Below are 12,509 nucleotides of genomic sequence, written 5' to 3'. Positions count from 1 at the left end.
ACAAGACCATCTTTTGTTCCGTTGGAGGATAGCACCCCCACCGAGTCTTTCCAATCCACAATTGGGATTTGCCAGGGGTAACGGTACTCTGGCTGCATATCAGGCCTGTCAGTTAGTTTTGCCACCGTCTCACCTCTTATTTGGTGACGATTTCTTACTTCTTGGGCGTGCCACCTTAAGAAATGCATTGGTGTTTAGGAGAATTGCCCCGAGGTACTCTCTGAAATCCCAACAACAGGTTGATCTGCACGAGTTCATAGTAAAATTCAATCAAAAAACTTATGGAGCAGTGAAGTAGCAGATCATCAAGGTTGGCTTTGAACATATCGGAGTCTACTGATGAAACTCGACATTACTTGGGAATTCCCATCGCCGGAGGAAGAGCACTCATTATTGCAATTTATTACTACAAAGTGCTCGCGAAAAAGTTGATAGGTGGAAATGGAGATTTCCATCTATGACAGGGAGGTTAGCCATGGTAAAGTCCGTTCTGTGTGCCTGTTTCAGGCCACCTCGTAGCAAACTTTACGGTCCCCAAATTAGTCATCCTCCATCTTGAACAAATGACGAGAAACTATCTGCGCGGGTCTCATCGATTGAGGTTAGGAAAATCCGCTCGATTTCTTGAGAAGATGTTTGCCAACCCGTCTCTATTTGCCAAGCACAATTGTTTCATATGTTCTCACTTTCTTCTGCTCCATAAATATCGCATCTCTGGCCATGGGATCTTATTCTGTAATTCCTGACGAACATATGCTACTCTAATCCGATAAAAGGATTCGATGGGTTGTTGAGAAACACAAAATGCATCAGCAACCAAACTGTGCTCTATGATTCTCAGCAACCAAACTGTGCTGTATGATTCTCAAGTCATAAGCAACAGGGGCAAAGTAGGACTATTTTTCTCGGGGCCCAACGTAGGATACTGAAATTATCAAAGTGAACAAATTTTTTTTGTATTATATAGACACAAATGACAATAATGTTGTGCTTCACAATAATTCAACAAGCTATGGCGCGTAATTGGATCAATTACAAGTTGCATTCCTTATAACTAGACTGGACATTGTTTATTTTTATTTATTTACATATAAAGAAAGTGAAAGAAGATGATGACAGATTCCACCACGATTCATTCAAAATATTTTTCTAGATAGTGACTAGCGAGCATAAAAAATGAAGATGGATGGATAGAGGAGCAAACAAAAACATTTGTTTAGTTTTAATCTTCAGCAAAGTAAATTATTTGTGTAATGACTAGTAAGAATGAAAAATGGAGATGGATGCATCGCAGAACAAATTCGAGATTCCTTTACTATTTTAGTTTCAGTATAAATGGCTCTTCCTGGAGCTAGAAGGTGAAACTCCCTACCCGATTTTATTTAAGATGATTACAAGAATAAAGAGCTCAACAACAAAGAATAATAGCAGTCTGCGGATTTGATAACATCGACTACACAAATGACTGAAATTTTATAACAATACCGGCGATTGAAATATTATTAACTACAAATTGGAAATGTATCATATAAAGAGGTTTAAGGTCATAAAAAAAACATAAATATTATCTAAAAAGTTAAATAATAGAATACAAGATCATTTATAAGGTCCTGTGTTTGCAGGCAATGAAAGTTAAATAATCTATAAACTAAAACTAACAAGATACTTCTTTTCTCGACTTAAAAACTAAAAAAGCACTTCTTATGCGTAATATTGGCCCAGAGTGGCAAGCCCAAGAAGGGGGGTGAATTGGATTTGATAAGATTTTGCAAAAATAAAATCAAATCCCCTCAAATTTTTAAATCTAATAAAATAAACTAGATGCAACAAATACATCAAGTAATAATCACAAACATACAAGTAAATATGGAAAAGTAAAGAATGAAGGGAAGAAAAGTGTTACACGGCGATTTATAGTGGTTCGGTCTCCTTATAAGCCTACATCCACTCTCCGGAACTCCTTCCCGAGATTTAATCCACTATGCTTATTCAAAGCTTTACAAAATGCTTGTCTTTCAGATGCAAGCAACATTTACACTTGGTGATATCCGAGCCAACCCTTAGTTGATCTACTCCCTCAAATACTTCTTGTTTATCTAGAGTACGATCCTTCCAAGCAATCCTCTCTATCACTTAAGCTAACAAGAGCTCAACAACTCTCTTACAATACTTAATCAAAATAGCAAGAATGAAAGCACTATACTCAATTTCTCAACAAGAAAGACTTTTTACTTGTAAGCACAATACTCTCTTGATTTCTCTTCAATCCTCCTTTCAAATATTGATGAAGATACTGTTATTTATAGGCTTCAAGAGTTCATAACCGTTGGTGTTGAGAGATCAAAATATCCTTGAATTGGGCTCCAAAATTTGAATTTCAAATTTGAAAATTCTGAGTTTTAACTTTTTGATTTGATATGATAGATTGGAGCCTCTGATTCACCCCTCAAACATTTTTTTCTGCATAGGCCATAGAAGGATGAAAAGTAGGTCTATGAGTTATCTACTTGCTGTTTTAGATTTTTCCTCCATGTAGTTTGGGATATGTAGTCCAAATACCAAAGCTAGTTCTGAAAAGCGGTCTGCTACAATCACTCCATTTGCAGCCTCTGTTTCTCCCTTCAAACGATTTTTTCTGCATAGGCCACAGAAGGATGAAAAGTAGATCTATGAGTTGTCTACTTGCCATATATTTTTTAGATTTTTTCTCTATGTGATTTGGGAGATGTAATCCAAACCACATAGAGAAAAGCTCGTTCTGAAAAGCTGTCTGCTGCAATTACTCCATTTGCAGCTCTTATTTCATCTCCAAGAAGTTAGATCTAAAACATTTGCAAAACATAAAACTTATAGATATATGAGTCTAGTATAACATAATCAAATTTTGCAGCAATTTAATTGGTACATCTCGAAATATGCCAAAAATACTAAAACAATGTCCAAGGAGTATATGTAACAATCATGTTACTAAGAATGATTCATTTACTTGAATGTATACCGCTTTCATTTATATAAAAACAATATTTAAGAGAGTATAAATAACTACTAAAATATCATTATTAATTATTAATCCAATTCAATTTTTATAACTAACCTTTTATGAAGTGCAATGCCAAAAACTTCATGTATGCATATAAAACAAGGTAATATGCCACATACTAACAACACTTTGAAAATCTTCTTAATAAATATCCGCATAATGTTTGTTATCACCAAAATCAATCTTATAAAAACTTAGTCTAACACGTAAATTAAAACTTTTGAATCTAAAAAGCCTCAATCAAATGAAATCTTAAAATAGATGAGAAAAGCATAAAATAAATAGAAAAGGATAAGAACTATATCTTTCACTATTTTAATACTGTATACTGCAGCATACATGTTCCTTTTCTCCTCCTTTCTTTCCCTGCTAATGGTCAAAAAAGAAACACCTCTCTCTCGTGAGTGGTCACCAGAACCAGATGGGAAGAAGTTGCATTAATGGTCTCTATTAGCGCAGATGGCAGGTGGAATCTTGGATATCTTAATTAAATACTCTTGATTTATATTAATCTTTATCTATATTTAAATATCTTTCCTAGTTGACTTGGTTGGGAAAGGAAAACAGCATGTGCATATTCAGTTTCTTTAGAAAATGGAAATACTGGAATTAATCACCTTTAGATAAGATTTGGTAGCACTGCATTATAGATATAATAGGCTTGCTGTTTTTAAATTTATTTCTATCTAAAACTCTATTTCAAGTTTGAGATCTAAAAGGTTTCAAATTTGGGGGCACTTTAACACTGTGTTTGGTTGGGGTCATGAGAGAGAAGATGAATGGGATTGGAAGGATGGATGGCCCCCATTCACTATTTGATTCAAAAAATCTTAGAAAAGATGGATGAAAAGGAGGAATTGCCCATCCATCCTGGCCCACCAATTTGCATCCTCCCAATTTGGAAGAATGAAAGAAAGGATAGTTAGAGCAAGTGAGGGGTGGGTTTCTACATTGACAAAATTACTCCTCATTAATTTTTTGATAAAAAATAAGAGACCCACAACCCCACCTTTTTTTAATTAAAGAATAGTTTAGTAAAAATATAATACGAATATCATCCATCCTCCCTTTCGCTCCTTTTATACCAAATAGAGGAAGAAATCATTCCCATCAATCTTCTATGTTTCACCAAACATATAGGAGGATGGATGGAAGACCCATCCATCCTCTCGCTCATCCATTCTTCCTTCCCTATCCATCCTTCATCCAATTCCTCATTCGTACCAAACAGAAGGTAAGGTTTTTAACAGAATGGGGAGCTAAAGAGGGGCCATAGATAGACCAGCATACATGCTCTACTTTCTTAACAAACATGAAGATGAATAAACAGATAGAAGGAAAATGGATATAACAGTGTAGGCTTCGGAGACCTGGCTAATAATGAATAGGTTTTAAGCTCCTAAATTATATGGTGAAAAAAAAATACAAAGCCTGTTTTAACAAGTTATTGCTAAAGATAAGGTATGCTTCATGTTGCAAGAAAGACTTGCTGCTCTGACTGATACTCTAGAGTTGAATGATACTTTAAAAAAAAATTTAAAAAAAAGGAGAGAGAGAGTTACTTGGCATACCAGTTGTCTAGAAGTCCAAAAGAATCAAACATGGGAACCTTTAAAACATTGGACGTAGGAACACATATGCATCTTATATATGGCTTTGTAAATATGTATTTATGTACCCTATGCAATAAACAATGAGCTGAACCAATTTCTCATTAAGTTGATAAATTGATAAAACATTTGCTAATGCTGTCTGAGTGTCCATATATTTAAAAACTATTCATCTATTATGGCTGATAGAGAAGTCAATGAAAGGGAGACAGGTTCTATTTTTGCCTCGATCATGACAATTTATCAATTTGCCAAAAATAACTAAATTGAAAAGAAAACTAAAATAAGTATCAAGGAGGATAACTAGAGCAAAAGAAAAGAAATAAATCAACCTTCATCCAATCCAAGTTCACACATCCTTGACGCATTAAATGATTTGAAAAACCAACAAAAAATAATTAAGAACACCAAGATAATCTAGTGCATCTTAAACCTTCACTCTAGTGGAAAAGCAAAAAAGAAAAAGGCACAACGAAGCGGCTTCAAAGCCTTTTCCATGTCAATATCAAGATCAGATGCTCATGAGAGTGTGCATAGATCATGAATTATTCCCTTACTTATAATTGAGGGCATGGTAATTTCAATAATAGCTTTCTTTCAACAGTAATTACTAGTAGTTTTCTCCATGAATAGCTTCCTCTTAGGCGTCCAAATAACTACTCCCAGAAGTTAAATGCAGAAATAACTTCTTTTGAAAGTTATTTCCTACAAATGCCACCTCCTAGTAGTTCTTCGTGCAAGGATGACTGATGTTGTCCTTTGAATGGTGAGCAAAAATAAGGGTTCATATAGAAATGCCAAGAGTAGCCGTGCAATGATGATTACATCACAGTGTGATGCTAGAAAGTGTCAAAGATTGCTATGAAGAGCCCCAGGTGTTCAATAGATTAAGAAACATAAAATTTGGTGTGTCGAGATAACATTGATACACAAAGGGTTTTAGATGGCAAATGATGATATAGAATTTTTCAATAACAAGCAACTAACTTTAAATTGATCGACAACAAAATTTCAACCAAGTTTTGCCGTACCGATCGATACCGTACTGTACTTAGCGTATTGTACCATACTAGTACTGAATCAGTACTCTATCTCGTACCATATCGACATTCGGTATGCTCCATCGTCTCATATCGTACCACGTATCAACACTGTAATAGAATCATACCGGTACGAGATTCAGTACCGAGATAACAAACCTTGATTTCAACATTTGAATTTATAAGAATCGAAAACTTGCATAATAGCAAAAATCCCTATAAAAGCCAAGACAATGAGATGCTCTTGGCCGTGGCATGGTCCTTGGTATGCATGAGCTATGTGCTTTAGCTAAAAGGAGTAAAGCCAAATCATAATGGACTTGCATGATTTTTTTCTTAATCAGGAAAAGGATTGGGTCCTAGAAACATTGTTGCTTATTTACATTTCATGTTTACTCAATGTTTTCATGTGGCTTAAAAGCATGCACCATGGGCCTTACTCCATTGTAATGTACATGTAACTTCATTACACCTATCTAACACATCCAACATGCCCTCTTCAACTTTCATATTCTCAAATCTAGAATATGATCGTACAAGCTTACTAAGATGACTTTGGAGGCTTACTGTGAATGATTTGACCTCCAACTGCCAATATACCAGCATGGATCAACTTCTTATGATATCATTTTGCAATCTGGTCCTTTTTAATGAGAAAAATTAGGCATGTCATCAATTCCAGCTTTATGACTATCAATTGATGCTAGAATGCTCACTAGGTGAATTCTTTTTGCTATTCTTGTGCAGGAAGCGAAAGTCCAATGAAGGCTGCTTTCAAGACCAAGATATGGTTTTTAACCAAACCTGCCACCAAGCAATGAATAAATCTTGTTAAAACTTGTTTCACATTTAACCATTCGCCATTGACTCTGGCATAGTCTTGGTTGGGCCTTCCCTCGCCTTCAATAGCCTTCTTCCCTCATGTATTGTCCCCTTTTTGGTTTCTAAATTCACCAACATGCCCAAATCTTAAGATGTTCTTGCAATTTGCATCCAATGGCTATGGATAATCCTCTCTATCCTATGACAATAAACAGAAGTCTCATTGCATCTAGATATAAGCAACTATGGAGAACACTGTAGTGATGACTCCACAAAATAACTAAACAACAACCTTGAAATCAACTGCCATTCAACCCAACAAAAACTGTGGTAGAGTTTGTAGCTTGTACCTTTTGGTCAGTAGGAGAAAGCAACCCGCTATTTAAAGATTAAAATAATGAATTATAAACAGTTACTGATTCAAAGGATATAATAAGTAATGAGGGAAAGTTACGTGCTTAGAAGCATCAGAAGAAGCAAGAGTAAGTCATGGAACAAGTCTTGATGAAAGTAAAGGTAAAATTGGAAGACACGGCTCTAATAACAGTTAGATACTAAAAAATAGATAAAAACTTAGGTAGTGCTCACCATGATTAAAAATAAAGTTGGATCTCCTTGCTTGGAAGATTACATACAATCTGGCGATACAATCATCTCTTTATTCTGTAGTTAGAAAGATCTAAATTAACATTAAACAAATCAGAAAAAAATAAATCAAGACTCTTCAAATGGACTTGATCATAATCCATAATCATCTCTTAATAAACTCCAAATGCATCATTCCAAGCTTAAGGCATATGTGAAAGTACTAAACAAAAAACTTCAGCAGTTTAAAATATAACTACAATTACCTAACCGTGTTGATCAAATGGAGCCATCCTTCTCTTCCGCACTGTCGCAGACCATGTCCTCACCGGGCAATAATGGCTCGAAAATTCGGAAACTATCATCCCCAAAATCACCCAATGCCTCCTCCTCCAAAAAGGCCGAGATTTTGACACCACAAAACCCAGAACTATCGACTATAATCTTATCGATGACCTCATTCAGATCTTCTGAAGAACCATCATCCTCATAAGAACTAACAGTAGAGAAGAACCACTCCTCCTCGGAACTGCATTTATAATCATCACCGTCATCGTCATCGTCGTAATCATAAATGGTCGGAAATCCTGATCCTGCCTTGCTCTGCCAAGACCACAGGACCTCCCCGCCGACCTGGCCGTTCTCCACGCGGGAACATGACACCCAGGGGTCCGCGTGCCGGGCCAGCGCCGTCCGCTAGTCTCCGACCACCACAGTGCGGAGGTCCGACTCCCTGGCTCGCCGGACCATCTCCAAGAAGTCGAAGTCGTCGGAGACGAGGAGGAGCCAGTCGATCCCCCGCGTCATGGGGTGCTGCATCCACCGCCTGGGGCTTGTCCTCCACCGTCCGCACGAACACCCCTGCCCGCCGGAGCTCCGACGCGAGGCCGTACCCAGTCTTGGGGGCGAGCAGCTCGCGCGCGGCCTCTTCGTAGCTGCGATTCCCGGCGATGAAGCGTTCCCAGTAGCGCTGGCGCTTATTACCCCTGAGAGAGCGAATGCGAGCGAGCTTCTTCTGGCGCTCGCGCTTGTGGAGCTGGCGGAAGTGCTTCTTGAGGTCCGGGCAGGTGCGGCAGTGGCGGCCGCAGACGCCGCACACTAGGGCTCGTCGGGGACGGCGAGGCCCTTGCGCTCCAGGGCGACCAGGCGGCGGCGCTTGCGACGCTGGGAGCACCCCATTGGGAGAGGAGGGCGAAAGCGTCGCGGTTCGCATAGGTGGAGATGTCGACGACGCAACCGAAGAGCTCCCCAACGCGGCGGAGGGCGACGGTGGCCTCGTACGGCGGGCCCCGGGTGTTGTCTAGGTCCCACAGGACCGCCACCCTCTTCTCTTGCCGCGCCGACAACACGCCGTCGTGGTCGCGGACCATGTCCACCTCCGCCGTCGCGGCGGCGAGGACAGGCTTGGGGGCTTGGGGTCGCGGTCGAAACCGCAATCGCAAATCGCCGTCGCAGGGGAGGCGGGAGAGAGACGAGAGATCGGAGATGAAGGAGAGGAGGCGGTTTGAGGGGTCGGATGTGGGTGGCGGCAACCTCGTAGGGCGGGCCCTGTTGTCCGGGTCCCACAGGACCGCCACCCTCTGCTCCTGCCGCGCCGACCACACGCCGTCGTGGTCGCGGACCATGTCCCCTCCGCCGTCGCGGCGGCGAGGACAGGCTTGGGGCCGGGCTCGGGGTCGCGGTCGCAACCGCAATCGCACATCGCAGTCGCAGGGGAGGCGGGAGAGAGACGAGAGGTAGGAGATGAAGGAGAGGAGGGGGGGCCGGATGTGGATGGCGGCAACCGGATTCATCGTCGGCGGCAGGTGCGTGTGTTCAGGTCGCTATCCTCCCCGGCTTACGCTGGCTGCTTGCTTCTTTTTTTCTTCTTTTTTTTCTTTTTTTTTTTTTTTTTTTTTTTTTACTGCTACTCATTCAAATAGATCTAACATGAGTACAACCCGCCATGTCCGAAGAAATAAAAGACAACAAAGGAGAAGGAGCGTCTATATTAGACGTCCACAACACATCCCCGGAATGCCGGGCCACAAAAGAGGCGACCCAGTCGGCGGCCCTGTTCGCCTCTCTAAACACATGACCCATCTGGAAACCGGCCATCATCTGAGCCATCCTCCGAGTCTCCCGAATCAGAGGGTGACCGTCACCGTATCTGTCCATCCCCCGGATCCAATCGATCACCACCGCAGAGTCTCCCTCGAGGAACACTCGCTCGGCTCCAAGGACCTGCCTGGCATAGGATAAGCCCTCCCAAGCAGCCCGCAGCTCCGCACCAACAACTGTAATCCCAGGAGTCCGACGCCCACCTGCAGCCACCAACCTACCACCGTGATCCCTGATCACAAAGCCGACCCCTCCAGTCAACCCGTCTAGTGACCTACTGCCATCGAAATTTATTTTGAGATAGCCAAGGGGTGGGGGTACCCAAGAGACAGTAACGAAAAGGGGCGCTGAAACAGCGTAAGAAGTACCCCAGGTGTCCCTGACCATCCCAGAAGAAATCTCAGTGGCAGCCGCCATAACCTCCCTCGCATGTCGTGCCGCTCTGTCCACCACCGTCCTCGGAGACTCCCGCTCTGGCTGCTTGCTTTTCGCATGCTCTCAGAGATACCAGCGATGGGAACGGTCTTGGTGGTAAAATACATAATTAAAAACATATAAAATAGGAATTATTTATTTTTATTTTTTACATAATAAAATAATTTAAAAATAAAAAAAATAATAGTACGAAATATATTTTTTATAAAATTTTAAAAATACAGAATAAAAAATGATGCCAACCAGCTTATTACATTTTAATATATTGAAACATATACTCTCTTGATATTCCTATGCCGTAGGCTTTGTTCTAAAGTATCATTTATAATGCATCTCAAGATTTGAAATAATCATTCTGTCACTTAACATGGCGAGACACTCATGGATGTATTGTAAAATATATCATATACTCTTGTTGAATGATTATCATATGTTGTTGTTTTAAGTTTATGCATTTTGATGCACATGGATGATAGCACAAGATCTGCTTATCATTGTTGATGGCGGAAAAAAGTAGCTGAACTGGTTTATATATAAATTATTACTGCAACAACTTTGCTCGTGTTAAAAAAATGTGATGATAAAAGGATGCCGTGGAGAGTCTTGCTTCCATAGAGTGGGGAGGGTTGGATATATACAATCTTACATAGCTTGTCGAGAGGCTGTTTTCATTTTTTAGATACATGATACACAGATCCAAACTTTATCTTTTAAATCTATTATTTATTCATATTATCATTATACTTTAAAAAGATTAATTTACAGTATTTGGGGAATTTACATTTCATCCACATTCTCCATAAATATTTTGTTTAGCTAGGAACGAAGGAAACAAAGAGAAATATTTTTGTAGTAATTTGTAGATGATAGTTGTGAAAATTTTTTATACCTTTGTCCTTGATCTAGATTAATTAAGGATGATAATAAAGAGAAATCAATTATGCTATGAAATGAAAGTCAAAACATAGGATCTCTTGCATTTTTGATGGAAAATGTAAAGAGAATTTTGACGACAAACCTGCTAGAATTTCAATATATTATATCTTCCTTGCATCAAAAACTTAAACTTCGAATTTTTATATTCATGTATATGATTCATATCGAGTCTGAAAATCCTTGTAGGTCATTTACTCAAGTATAGAGTATGAAGATCTTTATAAAATTCGTAAAAATACAAATAATTATTTCGTGATAGGTACCAAGGGAGGCTTGAATTGATGGATCATATCGGTTTCATGAGTTTTGCAATATTTGAGAATAATGAGGAAAATATATATGGTATATGACAAGCAAGCAATAAGAATTTCTCATATTAGCTATTAGAATTATAGACTTTCGTAAAATTACTTATATTTTGATTTTAAGGAAAATGAAGGACAATTACTCAAGGAATATATCCGTGAGTGTGCACAAACAAGTTGAGTTTTCCTTATCGAGATTGCAAACGAGTTAGTAAATATTTTGCTAAGAGGTGTGTTATCCATTTTAGATGTTTGGAGAATTGATGAGGAGCTGGTAGAAAAAAAAAATATTTATTTAAACTTTTAAATGATACCAAAATTTTGTTGTATTTATGGTTATTTAATATTATATCATAATTTATAGTTCCTCTATATTTAAAATTTTCCACCTACAAAAAATTTTCTTCGTAGCCACCAAGGTGGTACCCTAATGGTACTGGGCGGAATTTCTATCCTCATGGTCCCAAATTCGAGTCGCTGCAGCTTTGATTAAAATGTGACTTCGGCCACTGCTTGGACATGAGGCATAGGAACGCTTTTTGGACCTCTAGCAGCCGGAATGGTACCAAATGTGACGTACTCACCATGTGGGACTAGAGCCAGAGCCCAGAGGGATAGCTGAGCCGGGCCCACAGATGGGGAGGATATGAGTAAAACCGATCGGGGGTGTCCAATACACGGCCATTTCTGACCGCATCGAATATTCTCCTAGCGGAACGGGAGCCCAGTGAGGACTGCTATGCGGGGGTGGGCTTGTTCCTTCCTCTCCCCCCCCCCCCCCCCCCCCTCCTTTTATTAAAGCAATATTTTTTTTTTCTTCATAGGTCCGAGAAAACAGATGCAAGTATGTAATTCTTTAGAAACTCATATGTAGCGAACTAAAATCCAATACGGCGGACACGTTTGCTCAAAGATATTCAATATTCATTTAATTTCAAATCTGATAATATATAATTTTTAACATCTATTATTAGTTGATGAACAAATAGATCTGGTTTGCTTCTAGCCAATATATATACCCAGACATATAAATATTATATTTAAGTATTTTAAGATAAAGATCCAAATTGAAATCTCAAATCAAACCAGCTGCCATTTCACGTGCTCTTGCATCTAAATATGCAGCGGTTGCATCTGTAAGTGGAGAAAGCAGCCATAACTCCAACATAATATGCCAAAACATGGAACTGATATTTTGAGATGCGGAAGCTACATAGTTCAGCCATCGTTGCGCTTCCCCGTGCCCACATAAAACAAGGCTGACTTGCCTGTCGATGGACTCAAATTGAGTCGGAGTCTGCACGTGATACCGATACGGTATTTAATGTTTTCCCAGAGAATGAAAGGGAAAAAAAAAAAAAAAAAGAAGGGAAGGGGGGATGGAGTGCCGTTGGAACAGTGCCAGGGTTTGGCCACGTTACAATTCGGACCCCAGCCTAAGAAGGCGACATCCAAATTGATCATTGGCGGGAATAAATAGATGGATCCCCCCTTTGTCGGAGTGAGAAGAAATTAGGCAGGGAAGCTGGAGCCCCGTACAATACTTTGCCAACCTAAGGCTCTGTTTGAAAACTTGAAATTAAGGGGAAAGAAATGAACTAGAAGGAAAAATTAAAAATTTTGATGTTTGAAAGTT

The 12,509-nt window shown here is 39.6% G+C and overlaps 1 pseudogene across 1 annotated transcript; it reads right to left on the bottom strand.

The window, feature by feature from the left end:
* Positions 1-7,100: 7,100 nt before the first annotated feature.
* On the bottom strand, positions 7,101-9,639 carry LOC103713799 (uncharacterized; annotated as a pseudogene). Its single transcript, XR_015974663.1, has 2 exons — positions 7,364-9,639; positions 7,101-7,175 (listed from the first exon to the last, which is right to left on the bottom strand). The product of XR_015974663.1 is annotated as an uncharacterized LOC103713799 (transcript).
* Positions 9,640-12,509: the final 2,870 nt, after the last annotated feature.

This window comes from Phoenix dactylifera, chromosome 18 (assembly GCF_051530095.1).
Source record: "Phoenix dactylifera cultivar Ajwa chromosome 18, Ajwa_hap1_PhDact_Kaust_v1.1, whole genome shotgun sequence".
Taxonomy (NCBI): Eukaryota; Viridiplantae; Streptophyta; class Magnoliopsida; order Arecales; family Arecaceae; genus Phoenix; species Phoenix dactylifera.
Note: the sequence above shows the minus strand (reverse complement) of the source record. Positions and strands in the feature narration are given on the sequence as shown.